This window comes from Pristiophorus japonicus, chromosome 17 (assembly GCF_044704955.1).
Source record: "Pristiophorus japonicus isolate sPriJap1 chromosome 17, sPriJap1.hap1, whole genome shotgun sequence".
In the NCBI taxonomy this organism is placed as follows: domain Eukaryota; kingdom Metazoa; phylum Chordata; class Chondrichthyes; family Pristiophoridae; genus Pristiophorus; species Pristiophorus japonicus.
The window spans coordinates 127,666,075-127,680,474 of record NC_091993.1 but is presented as its reverse complement, the minus strand read 5'-3'; the positions used below and the strand labels follow the sequence as shown (position 1 = coordinate 127,680,474).

Here is a 14,400-nt window from a genome sequence, read left to right as displayed (position 1 = left end):
GGTGCTCAAGGCGGATGGGTCGGTCAGGATATGTGGCGATTACAAGGCCACCATCAATCGGATGTCACTCCAAGACCAGTACCCGTTACCGAGAGCGGAGGACCTCTTTGCGACGCTATCCGGTGGCAAACTTTTTTCAAAATTGGACCTGACCTCAGCTTACATGGCCCAGGAGCTGGTGAGTGAGTCGAAGAAGCTGACCACCATCACGACACACAAGGGGTTGTTTGAGTACAACAGATGTCCGTTCAGGATTCGCTCGGCCGCTGCGATCTTCCAATGAAATATGGAAAGCCTCCTCAAGTCGATTCCAGGGACGGTGGTTTTTCAGGACGACATCCTCATCACGGGTCACGATACTGAAGAACACCTCCACAACCTGGAGGAGGTGCTACGCAGACTGGACCGGGTAGGGCTGCAACTGGAAAAGGTGAAGTGCGTCTTCCTAGCTCCAGAGGTAGAATTCCTGGGAATGAGGGTAGCAGCAGACGGGATCAGTCCTACTGCGTCCAAGACGGAAGCGATCCAGAGAGCACCCAGACCCCGTAACACGACGGAGCTGCGTTCATTCCTGGGGCTCCTGAACTATTTTGGTAACTTTCTTTCCAAATGGAGCACGCTGCTAGAGCCGCTACACGTGCTCCTCCGCAAAGGTCGCGAATGGGTCTGGGGGGACAGCCAGGAAAGGGCTTTTAATAGAGCACACAATTTGTTATGTTCCAACAATCTGTTAACGCCATATGACCCATGTAAGAAACTTGTGTTAACGTGCGATGCGTCGTCCTATGGTGTTGGGTGTGTGTTGCAGCATGTCAATGCCAAGGGTCAGTTACAGCCGGTAGCTTATGCCTCCAGAAGTCTGTCCCAGGCAGAAAGGGACTACGGGATGGTAGAAAAGAAGGCGCTCGCATGTGTATATGCGGTAAAGAAAATGCACCAGTACCTGTTTGGCAGGAAATTTGAGCTGGAGTCAGATCACAAACCCCTAACGTCCCTTTTGGCTGACAACAAGGCCATAAATGCAAACGCATCGGCCCGCATATAGAGGTGGGCACTCACGTTAGCCGCCTATAACTACACAATTCGGCACAGACCGGGCACCGGAAACTGCGTCAATGCACTCAGCAGGCTCCCACTAGCCACCACTGAGGGGGCTACCGAGCATGCTGCTGAGATGGTCATGGCTGTTGAAGCTTTCGGAAGCGAAGGCTCACCCGTGACAGCCCGTCAGATTAAAGTCTGGACAAATAGAGACCCGCTATTGTCTCTAGTCAAGAAATGTGTCCTGAATGGGGACTGGGCAGCCATGTACAGGGCATGCCCTGAGAAATTTAAACCACTTCACAGGCGCAGGGATGAACTCTCGATTCAGGCTGATTGTCTACTGTGGGGAAACCGCGTAGTCATGCCCCAGAGGGGCAGAGAGGTGTTCATCAGAGAACTCCACAATGAGCACCCGGGCATTGTCATGATGAAGGCAATTGCCAGGTCACACGTTTGGTGGCCAGGGATAGACGCAGATCTGGAACTTTGTGTTCGCAGGTGCAACACGTGTGCCCAGCTGGGCCATGCGCCCAGGGAAGCCCCCCTTAGCCCCTGGCCATGGCCTGCCAAGCCTTGGTCACGCATCCATGTGGACTACGCAGGTCCTTTCATGGAAAAAATGTTTTTGGTTGTAGTAGACGCCTACTCCAAATGGATCGAGTGTGACATTTTTTAATTCAAGCACATCCTCTGCCATGGTAGAAAGTCTACGGGCAATGTTCGCCGCCCACGGTCTACCGGACATCTTGGTCAGCGACAATGGCCCGTGCTTCACAAGCACTGAATTCCAGGACTTCATGGCAGGCAATGGGATTAACCATGTCAGAACGGCACTGTTCAAGCCGGCCTCAAACGGCCAGGCAGAACGAGCAGTGCAGATAATCAAACAGGGGATGCTCAGAATCCAAGGGCTTCCCTACAAAGCCGCTTATCACGCCTCCTGTTGGCCTACAGATCCCGACCACACTCGCTCACAGAGGTTCCACCCGCAGAGCTGCTAATGAAAAGGACGCTCAAAACCCGGTTATCCCTTATACACCCCACCATGAAAGAAATTGTCGCGAGCAGGCGCCAGTCACAATATGATTACCATGACAAGAATACGAGGGCGTGATGTATTGATGTAAATGACCCTGTTTTTGTCCTCAACTACGCTGCAGGGCCCAAATGGCTCGCAGGCACTGTGGTTGCCAAAGAGGGGAATAGGATTCTGGTAGTTAAACTTACCAATGGACAAATCTGCCGCAAACATGTGGATCAAACAAAAAGGAGGTTCAGCAACCCCATAGAAGAAGCAGAGAAAGAACACGATGTAGAGTTCACTCCACCACAGGTGACCGAACACCGGAACCAAGTGGAGGAGAGCCCAGTCACTGTGGGCAGTCCGGACAGGCCTGAGGCATCGCAAACAGCAGACACTCAGGCCAGCGCCCAACAACCGGAGCCCCAACTCAGGCGCTCTACAAGGGAGCGTAAACCATCAGAGAGTCTCAACCTGTGATCCCAATAAGACTTTGGGGGGGAGGTGATGTCATATATTCAACCAGTATTGTAACCCATGTATAATCTGACCTAAGTTGTACACTGTGAGAACACTGACCACTAGTTGGTGAACTTGTGGGAGACACTCCTAACCTTGTCCTTCAGATATAAAAGGGGAAGCTCCACCCACTTCCTTCACTTGAGTGCTATGAAATAAAGGACAGGTCACAGACTGACCTTCTCTCAAGCATGGGCCTCGTGTGCATTTATACTGTATAGTATTGACGTATCAGGAGTGTGTAATGCGACAGTGTAGAGGGAGCTTTACCCTGTATCTAACCCGTGCTGTACCTGCTCTGGGAGTGTTGATGGGCACAGTGTAGAGGGAGCTTTACTCTGTATCTAACACCCTGTAACTGCCCTGGGAGTGTTTGATGGGACAGTGTAGAGGGAGCTTTACTCTGTATGTAACCCATGCCGTACCTATCCTATGAGTGTTTGATGGAAAATTGTAGAGAGAGCTTTACTCTCTATGTAACCCATGCTGTACCTGCCCTGGGAGTGTTTGATGGGACAGTGTAGAGGGAGCTTTACTCTCTATCTAACCCTGTGCTGTACCTGCCCTAGGTGTGTGTGATGGAAGTGTGTAGAGGGAGCTTTACTCTATATCTTACCCCCTGTACAGGCTCTGGGAGTGTTTGATGGGACAGTGTAGACGGAGCTTTACTCTGTATCTAACCCGTGCTGTACCTGGAATGCCCAGTGCTGATGCTTGTGTCAAGAATGGAATTGTGTTTGGTTCCCAGACATGGACATTCTTATCTTGTTTAGCACAGAATTCAAACAAAATCTTAAAAGGAACATGACTGTCTCTGCCTGCTGTACCTCCCGACCTACCTAACAGGATTCTATTGAATCTAATTCGCTGGATTTTTATTAATTCATTCCTGGGATGTGGGCGTCGCTGGCAAGGCCGGCATTTATTGCCCAAATGGGTGCTTTTCAGAATGGCAGGCAGTGACTAGTGGGGTACCGCAAGGTTCTGTGCTGGGGCCCCAGCTGTTTACATTGTACATTAATGATTTAGACGAGGGGATTAAATGTAGTATCTCCAAATTTGCGGATGACACTAAGTTGGGTGGCAGTGTGAGCTGCGAGGAGGATGCTATGAGGCTGCAGAGCGACTTGGATAGGTTAGGTGAGTGGGCAAATGCATGGCAGATGAAGTCTAATGTGGATAAATGTGAGGTTATCCACTTTGGTGGTAAAAACAGAGAGACAGACTATTATCTGAATGGTGACAGATTAGGAAAAGGGGAGGTGCAACGAGACCTGGGTGTCATGGTACATCAGTCATTGAAGGTTGGCATGCAGGTACAGCAGGTGGTTAAGAAAGCAAATGGCATGTTGGCCTTCATAGCAAGGGGATTTGAGTACATATCAAGAAAGACTGGATCAACTGGGCTTGTATTCACTGGAGTTCAGAAGAATGAGAGGGGATCTCAAAGAAACGTTTAAAATTCTGACGGGTTTAGAGAGGTTAGATGCAGGAAGAATGTTCCCAATGTTGGGGAAGTCCAGAACCAGGGGTCACAGTCTAAGGATAAGGGGTAAGCCATTTAGGATCAAGATGAGGAGAAACTTCTTCACTCAGAGAGTGGTGAACCTGTGGAATTCTCTACCACAGAAAGTTGTTGAGGCCAATTCACTAAATATATTCAAAAAGGAGTTAGATGTAGTCCTTACTACGAGGGGGATCAAGGGGTATGGCAAGAAAGCAGGAATGGGGTACTGAAGTTGCATGTTCAGCCATGAACTCATTGAATGGCGGTGCAGGCTCGAAGGGCCGAATGGCCTACTCCTGCACCTGTTTTCTATGTTTCTATCCCTAATTGCCCCTTGAGAAGGCGGTGGTGAGTCGCCTTCTAGAGCCGCTGCAGTCCGTGTGGTGAAGGTGCCTTCAGTACATGCAACACGGGCCAGCCCACACTGCGATATGTGCGCGCACACTAGGTTCGTGCAACAGAGCTGGTCTCCAGTCTTCTTGGTTGATCCTTGACACTGGACCAAGACCTAGCTCTTTCAAGCCGTTAAAAAAATCCAAGCACAGGCATCTTCCACCCTTCAAGATGTCGTTCGGGATCTGGAATATTAGGTCCTTCTTTGAAACACCTGTCAACTCATCCCTTTTTGGCGTGGAAGCAAGTCATCCTCGATCCGAGGGACTGCCTATGATGATAATGATGAAGGTGATCCCTCAGTGCTGTTAGGAGGGAGTTCCAGTATTTTGATCCAGCGACGATGAAGGAACGGCGATATATTTCCCAGTCAGGACGGTGTGTGACTGGGAGGGGAACGTGGAGGTGGTGGTGTTCCCATGTGCCTGCTGCCCTTGTCCTTCTAGGTGGTGGAGGGGTTTGGGAGGTGCTGGTGAAGAGGCTTTGGCGAGTTGCTGCAGATGCTTCACTTTGTGACATGTTTCCTAATTACACACATGATAGCTCCAGCGACACTGAAATCTTCGGTGCTTAGGACCTGTTCCAATGTCAGTATCAATGTGCAGGACATAAGAACATAAGAAATAGGAGCAGGAGTCGGCCATTCGGCCCCTCGAGCCTGCTCCACCATTCAATAAGATCATGGCTGTTCCCCATAACCCTTGACGCCCCTGTCATTCAAAAATCTGTCTATCTCAGCCTTGAATATATGCAACGACCCAGCTTCCACAGCTCTCTGGGGCAGAGACTTCCAAAGATTCACGACCCTCTGAGAGAAGAAATTTGTTGTTTGAGGACTTGCAGTTGTCTAAGGGTTGTCCAGCAAATTCTGGGGCTGAATAGTGCGATCTGTTCTTTACAACCTCACAAACACACACATACACAAGATGGTTCGGCAGGAACTTGTAATGTGACCTTGTCACATGATACTTTTATTATACACCTCAATAGTTGTATTACCACAGTAGTCCACTGCGGGGGCTCTCTATTTCTATTAGTTGTGGCGTGAGTTGTGAGTCTCCAGGACTTCCCAGTCGATTTACTCCGCTCCGCAGTTTGCTTTACACAAACGACATCTCGCCCTTAGCCTCCCCACTATAATTAAGAATTTGCTGGGTTTGTGCATGAATTGCTCATTAAACTCGCCCCAGAAAGTTCGGGCTGATAATTAGGAGCGTTAGCAATGTTCCCTCTAATTTTTCTTTGTGTGCAAAGCCCCTTCGATTGAGGAACCAGCACGATGCCTGCACAGGAGCTTCTGACCGCCACACAGCTACTCAGGAGTATTGAGCGTAAGTACCCGATTATAAAAACATGCCTCCCTCCCCCAGATAGCGAACAATTCAAACTCTGATATGAAAGCAAAATACTGTGCGACTGGAAATCTAAAATAAAAACAGAAAATGCTGGAAATACTCAGCGGGTCAGGCAGCATCTGTGGAGAGAGTTAACGTTTCGGGTCAATGACCCTTGGTCAGAACTGGGAAAGTTAGACATGTGACAGGTTTTAAGCGAGTGCAGGGGCAGGGAAAGGGGAGGAGGGGAGGAGAGAACAAAAGGGAAGGTCTGTGATAGGGCGGAGGGCCGGAGAGATTAAATGACAAAAGGGATGATGGTGCGAGACGAAAGGAGATGGTAATGGAACAAGTAAAGAAACAAAAGATGGGTCTAGAGGGGGGATAAATGGGAATGGCAGAGTCAGTACCAGCTGCTGTGAAGAAATGGGACCGGTGGTTATGATGATAATCATTTAATCTGTTCAGTCTTATAGGATCGGGCCTATATGTGACTCCAAGCCCACAGCAATGCCCCTGAAATGGCCCTGCGATACACTCGGTACCACACCGTCACTGTGGGAGCACCTTCACCACACGGACTGCAGCGGTTCAAGAAGGCAGCTCACCACCACCTTCTCAAGGGGCAGTTAGGGGTGGGCAATAAATGCCGGCCTTGTCAATCCATGGTCAGCAGAAGGAGGGGAGAAGAGTGATAAGCAAAGGCTGCGGATCTGTCCCAGCATACGCTGCCTGGGGCAGTCCCCACTCATATCCCAGTCACTGTTGCTTACAGTAACTGATAGCACTCACAAAGGCCACTGTTTCACCCTGACTGCCAGTATCCAGACAGACTGACAGCTGTCATCAGTCAGACCCACAACACCATAATTCCCATTCAGACTGTCCTTTGTCTGGAGAATAAAGATTGATGCCAAACTCAGGTAACCATGGTGATCAGTGGTGTGAGCTTCACTTTATACTTCAGAATATAATCTGATTCCCCTCGATTAGATTCCAGCCTGTAACTCACTCCTGGGTATCCGTTATTCTATATATAAACCCGCCCAAACCCCTCGATTAGATTCCAGCCTGTAACTCACTCCCGGGTATCTGTTATTCTATATATAAACCCAACCGAACCCCTCGATTAGATTCCAGCCTGTAACTCACTCCCGGGTATCTGTTATTCCATATATAAACCCCCGAACCCCTCGATTAGATTCCAGCCTGTAACTCACTCCCAGGTATCTGTTATTCTATATATAAACTCCCCAAAACCCCTCGATTAGATTCCAGCCTGTAACTCACTCCCGGGTATCTGTTATTCTATATATAAACTCCCCCGAACCCGATTAGATTCCAGCCTGTAACTCACTCCCGGGTATCTGTTATTCCACACATAAACCCCCCGAACCCCCCGATTAGATTCCAGCCTGTAACTCACTCCCGGGTATCTGTTATTCTACACATAAACCCCCCAAACCCCTCGATTAGATTCCAGCCTGTAACTCACTCCCGGGTATCTGTTATTCTATATATATAAAACCCCCCGAACCCTTCGATTAGATTCCAGCCTGTAACTCACTCCCGGGTATCTGTTATTCTATATATAAACCCCCGAACCCCTCGATTAGATTCCAGCCTGTAACTCACTCCCGGGTATCTGTTATTCTATATATAACCCCCCAAACCCCTCGATGAGATTCCAGCCTGTAACTCACTCCCGGGTATCTGTTATTCTATATATAAACTCCCCCGAACCCCTCGATTAGATTCCAGCCTGTAACTCATTCCCGGGTATCTGTTATTCTATATATAAACCCCCGAACCCCTCGATTAGATTCCAGCCTGTAACTCACTCCCGGGCACCTGTTACTCTATATATAAACCCCCCGAACCCCTCGATTAGATTCCAGCCTGTAACTCTCTCCCGGGTATCTGTTATTCTATATATAAACCCCCGAACCCCTCGATTAGATTCCAGCCTGTAACTCATTCCCGGGTATCTGTTATTCTATATATAAATCCCCGAACCCCTCAATTAGATTCCAGCCTGTAACTCACTCCCGGGTATCTGTTATTCTATATATAAACCCCCCAAAACCCCTCGATTAGATTCCAGCCTGTAACTCACTCCCGGGTATCTGTTATTCTATATATAAACCCCCTGAACCCCTCGATTAGATTCCAGTCTGTAACTCACTCCCGGGTATCTGTTATTCTACACATAAACCCCCCAAACCCCTCGATTAGATTCCAGCCTGTAACTCACTCCTGGGTCATCATAGGCAGACCCTCGGAATCGAGGAGGACTTGCTTCCACTCACAAAGTGAGTTCTTTGATGGCTGAACAGTCCGATACGAGAGCCACAGACCCTGTTACAGGTGGGACAGTCATTCGTCGGGGGAAGGGGTAGATGGGGCTGGTTTGCCGCGTGCTCCTTCCGCTGCCTGCGCTTGGCCTCTTCACGCTCTTTGCGTTGAGACTCGAAGAGCTCCACGCCCTCCCGGATGGACTTTCTCCACCTCGGGCGGTCTGCGGCCAGGGTCTCCCAGGTGTCAGTGGTAATGTCACACTTTACCAGGGAGGCTTTGAGGGTGTCCTTATAACATTTCCGCTGTCCTCTTTTGGCTCATTTACCATGAAGGAGCTCCGCATAAAGCATTTGCTTAGGGAGTCTCGTATCTGGCATTCGAACTATGTGGCCTGCCCAGCGAAGCTGATCGAGTGTGGTCAGTGCTTTAATGCTGGGGATGTTGGCCTGGTCGAGGACGCTAATGTTGGTGCGTCTGTCCTCCCAGGGGATTTGCAGGATCTTGCGGAGACATCGTTGGTGGTATATCTCCAGCGACTTGAGGTGCCTTCTATACATCGTCCATGCCTCAGATCCATACAGGAGGGCAGGTATTACTACAGCCCTGTAGACCATGAGCTTGGTGGTAGATTTGAGGGCCTGGTCTTTGAACACTCTTTTCCTCAGACAGCCGAAGGCTGCACTGGCGCACTGGAGGCGATGCTGAATCGCCTCATCAATGTCTGCCTTTGTTGACAAGAGGCTCCCGAGATATGGGAAATGGTCCACATTGTCCAGGGCCGCGCCGTGAATCTTGATGATTGGAGGGCAGTGCTGTGTGGCGAGGTCAGTCCGACTGCGGCAACTACAGGGGAATCTCCCTGCTATCAGCCACTGGGAAAGTTGTCGCTCGAGTTCTCCTCAACCGTCTTCTCCCTGTGGCTGAGGAGCTCTTCCCGGAGTCACAGTGCGGTTTCGTCCCCTACGGGGCACAACGGACATGATCTTTGCAGCGCGACAGTTGCAGGAAAAATGCAGGGAGCAGCGCCAGCCCTTATACATGGCCTTCTTCAATCTTACAAAGGCCTTTGACACTGTCAACCGCCAGGGTCTATGGAGCGTCCTCCTCCGTTTCGGATGCCCCTAAAAGTTTGTCATCATCCTTCGCCTGCTCCATGACGACATGCAGGCCGTGATCCTTACCAACGGATCCATTACAGACCCAATCCACCTCCGGACCGGGGTCAAACAGGGCTGCATCATCGGCCCAACCCTCTTCTCAATCTTCCTCACCGCCATGCTCCATCTCACAATCAACAAGCTCCCCGCTGGAGTGGAACTAAACTACAGAACCAGTGGGAAGCTGTTTAACCTACGCCGCCTCCAGGCCAGGTCCAAGATCACCTCAACCTCTGTCGTTGAGCTACAGTACGCGGACAACGCCTGCGTCTGTGCACATTCTGAGGCTGAACTCCAGGACATAGTCAACGTATTCACTGAGGCAAATGAAAGCATGGGCCTTACGCTTAACATCCGTAAGACAAAGGTCCTCCACTCCTGGGTATCTGTTACTCTATATAGAAACCCCTCCCGCCCCCCACCTCGCCCTCCCTATGTCTGTAACCTAACCCAGCCCTACATCCCTTCGAGAACTCTGGCATTTTCGAGAGATCAGATGATTTTTGCGTGTGTTTAGGATTACTGAGGATGAAACCAGCGCCAGGGTTTCCGAAGGCTCACTTCGCCACCTGGTGGTCACTGGCGGAGCTGTCAGACTGTTAGGGCATCTGATTCAACAACAACAGCTTGTATTTATATAGCGCCTTTAACGTAGTCAAACGGCCCAAGGCACTTCATAGAAATATTATGAGATAAAAAATTTGACACCAAGCCACATAAGTAGAAATTAGCGCAAGTGACCAAACATTTGGTCAAAGGGGGAGATTTTAAGGAGTGTCTTGAAGGAGGAAAGAGAGGTAGCGAGGCGGAGAGGTTTAGGGAGGGAGTTCCAGAGCTTGGGGCCTCGGCAACAGAAGGCACGGCCACCGATGGTGGAGCGATTATAATCAGGGATGCTCAAGAGGGCAGAATTAGAGGAGTGCAGACATCTCGGGGGGGGGTTGTGGGGCTGGAGGAGTTTACAAAGATAGTGAGGGGCGAGGGCATGGAGGGATTTGAAAACAAGGATGAAAATTTTGAAATCGAGGCGTTGCTTAACCGGGAGCCAATGTAGGTCAGCGAGCACAGGGGGTGATGGGTGAGTGGGACTTGGTGCAAGTTAGGACACGGGCAGACAAGTTTTGGATCACCTCTAGTTTACGTAGGGTAGAATGTGGGAGGTCAGCCAGGAGTGCGTTGGACTAGTCAAGTCTAGAGGTAACAAAGACGTGGATGAAGGCTTCCGCAGCGGATGAGCTGAGTCAAGGCAGAGACGGGCGATGTTACGGAGGTGGAGATAGGCGATCTTAGTTATGCTGCGGATATGTGGTCGAAAGCTCATTTCAGGGTTAAATATGACAGCGAGGTTGCAAACAGTCTGGTTCAGCCTCAGACAGGAGTTGGGGAGAGGGATGGAGTCAGTGGCCAGGGAACAGAGTTTGTGGCGGGGACCGAAAACAATGGCTTCGGTCTTCCCAATATTTAATTGGAGAAAATATCTGCTCATCCGGAACTGGATGTCGGACAAGCAGTCTGACAATTTGGCAACTGTGGAGGGGCTGAGAGAAGTGGTGGTGAGGTAGAGCTGGGTATCATCAGCAGACACATAGAGAGCCGACAGATCCTCGGTTTAACGTCTCATTGAAAGACGGCACCTCCAACAGTGCAGCACTCCCTCAGTACTGCCCCTCCAACAGTGCGGCGCTCCCTCAGTACTGCCCCTCCAACAGTGCAGCACTCCCTCAGTACTGCCCCTCCAACAGTGCAGCACTTCCTCAGTACTGCCCCTCCAACAGTGCGGCGCTCCCTCAGTACTGCCCCTCCAACAGTGCAGCACTCCCTCAGTACTGCCCCTCCAACAGTGCAGCACTCCCTCAGTACTGCCCCTCCAACAGTGCAGCACTCCCTCAGTACTGCCCCTCCGACAGTGCGACGCTCCCTCAGTACTGCCCCTCCGACAGTCCAGCGCTCCCTCAGTACAGCCCTCCGACAGTGCGGCGCTCCCTCAGTACTTCACCTCCGACAGTGCGGCGCTCCCTCAGTATAGCCCCTCCGACAGTGCGGCGCTCCCTCAGTACTGCCCCTCCGACAGTGCAGCACTCCCTCAGTACTGCCCCTCCGACAGTACGGCGCTCCCTCAGTACAGCCCCTCCGACAGTGCGGCGCTCCCTCAGTACTGCCCCTCCGACAGTGCGGCACTCCCTCAGTACTGCCCCTCCGACAGTGCAGCACTCCCTCAGTACTGCCCCTCCAACAGTGCGGCACTCCCTCAGTACTGCACTGGGAGCATCAGCCTAGATTTTGGAACTCAAATCTCTGGAGTGGGACTGTGACCCACAACCCCCTGACTCTGAGGCGAGAGTGCTATCCACTGAGCCATGGCTGACAATGTCTGTGGGCAATAGCGGTGGGGGTGGGGGGAGTGGAGGGGGAGAGGCACTTGGAGGAAAAAGCAATAATGAGTCCTCTGCATTAAAAATACCTTGCTTCCACCACCACACCCCCCAAAGTGACCGGCTGTTTATCGTATGCCTCTGTAAACGGCAACAACCCTGCTGTACCTTAGCCTTGAGGTCCTGAGCCAACCTAGCTATTCACCCACATGGGGCATCACAGCTGAGCCTGTTCCATTTTTCCATGAAAAACCTTTTAGCTGGAGATAAAAGGTGAGCTGAGTCTAACTCTGTCACAGCAACGTTACTTGTGTGGAGCATTGATGCAGCAGGATTTGCACCCTCCCGAAGATAACAATCCCTGGAACTCGCTTTTGCTGATGTTGGTGGACAAGGATAGTCAAGGCCTTGCAGGGTATTCAGAGGAGATTTACCAGGACAATTCCAAGGATGAGGGACTTCAGTTATGTTGGAGCCATTTGAAAAGCTGAGCTTGTTCTCCTTAGAGCAGAGAAGGTTATGGGAAGATTTAATAGAGGTGTTGAAAATCACGAGGGGTTTCGATAGAGTAAATCAGGAGAAAGTGTTTCCAGTGGTGGGAGGGTCAGTAACCAGAGGGACACAGATTGAGGATAATCGGCAAATGAGCCAGAGGGGGAGATGAGGAGAATTTTTTTAGGGAGAGAGTTGTTGTGATCGGGAACGCGCTGCCTGAAAGGGCGGTGGGATCAGAGCAGTAACTTTCAAACGGGAATTTGATAAAAAGTTGAAACGGAAACATTTGCAGGGCTATGGGCAATGTTCCACTTTGGCTGTGCAGCCACGCAGCTGTCTGAAGCTCCCACACAGGCCGCTCGCCGGTTTATCAATGGAAAATCTGCGCTCACGCGGCAGTCTGGAGGGGTCGGGAAGCCCCTTAAAGGGGCCGCACATCCAAAAAACATTAGGGTGAACATTGGCTCTGGGGATGGAGTGGGACAAATTGGAGAGAGCACTTTCAATGGGCCATATGATTCAGTGATTCTAAGTAATCGCAGTGGCAAGTGGAAAGCTCCCAACTGGTGTAGTTCTTGACGTTGGGGTTTATTTTTGGATCAGGCTTCACTGCGTCCAATCTATGTTGAGGGAACACACAAATTACTGGGTGTAAAAGACCCAAATCCCACAATACTACATAATGGAGTTGGTGACCAATCACAACATAAGAAATAGGAACAGGAGTCGGCCATTTGGCCCCTCGAGCCTGCTACGCCATTCAATAAGATCTTGGCTGATCCGATCCTGGACTCAGCTCCACTTTCCCGCCCGCTCCCCATAACCCTTGACTCCCTTATCGTTCAAAAATCTGTCTATCTCCACCTTGAATATATATGAATGACCCGGCCTCCACAGCTCTCTGGGGTAAAGAATTCCAAAGATTCATGACCCTCTGAGAGAAAAAATTCCTCCTCATCTCTGACTTAAATGGGCGGCCCCTTATTCTGAAACTAGTTCTAGATTCTCCCACGAGGGGAAACAGCCTCTCAGCATCTACCTTGTCAAGCCCCCTCAAAATCTTTTCCGTTTCGATAAGATCACCTCTCATTTTTCTAAACTCCAATGAGTATAGCCCCAACCTGCTCAACCTTTCCTCATAAGATAACCCCTTCTCCCCAGGAATCAACCCAGTGAACCTTCCCTGAACTGCCTCCAATGCAAGTATATCCCTCCTTAAATATGGAGACCAAAACTGTACGCAGTACTCCAGGTATGGTCTCACCAATACCTGTACAATTGTAGCAGGACTTCTCTGCTTTTATACTCTATCCCCCTTGCAATAAATGTCAACATTCCATTTGCCTTCCTAATGACTTGCTGTACCTGCATACTAACTTTTTGTGTTTCATGTATAAGGACCCCCAGGTCTCTCTGTAGCATTCTATAGTCTCTCTTGAATTCTCTTATTGAATTTCTCAGTGACTATCTTATGTTGATGGTCTCTAGTTTTGCTCTTCCCCCAAGAGTGTGAACACCCTCTCTCTCTATCCACTCTACCAAAATGTTACGTCTCAAATTACTCATATTCTGTAACTCGGTATGTTATTTTCTGAAGGAAATCGCTCTAATTTGCTTGTTGGTGAAACTTGGCTTCTTGACTCTGACATTCGCTGGCGAGTGTGGGGAAGAATGTGATATGTAAACCGGGGGATGAGTTTGAGTGAGGCTCTGCATGGTGTAATGAGAAGACATAGGGGGTGTGTAACCATGGTAACACCGTCCCAGTTAGTAGCTTGTTATATTTAATTGACAAAAAGATTCAGCACTTGTGATGTGCTGCAAAGAATTGGCAATTTTCAGTTAAATAAAGATGAAAGACTGCAAACAGATCATGCATCAAATGAACCAGCTCAACCAGGCCACACCTGAACCGTTCACTGAACTCACATGTCCATTTTTGAAGCTTTAAGTTGGGCATCCCATCAGCAACAAACTGCAAGGTATTGGCACAATTCCCGTTACATTCCTTTGCAAATTTATCACCCCTCAAAGTCAGGGAAACATTTTCCCTCTACACTGTCTCATCACACACTCCCAGGGCAGGTACAGCACGGGGTTAGATACAGAGTAAAGCTCCCTCTACACTGTCCCATCAAACACTCCCAGGGCAGGTACAGCACGGGGTTAGATACAGAGTAAAGCTCCCTCTACACTGTCCCATCACACACTCCCAGGGCAGGTACAGCACAGAGTATCAGAGCATCAGTATACAGGGAAA

General features: G+C 49.9%; 1 protein-coding gene across 2 annotated transcripts in view; it reads left to right on the top strand.

The window, feature by feature from the left end:
- The window catches only part of gpr61 (G protein-coupled receptor 61), a 284,165-nt gene that overhangs the window by 217,154 nt on the left and 52,611 nt on the right, over positions 1-14,400 (top strand). The window contains exon 3 of one of the 2 annotated variants that reach the window (XM_070859497.1): positions 5,739-5,815. The exons of the other annotated variant lie outside the window; for it this stretch is intronic. The gene's annotated coding sequence lies outside the window, so the exon portion shown is untranslated. The remainder of the gene's footprint in view (positions 1-5,738; positions 5,816-14,400) is intronic. 2 annotated transcript variants of the gene reach the window in all.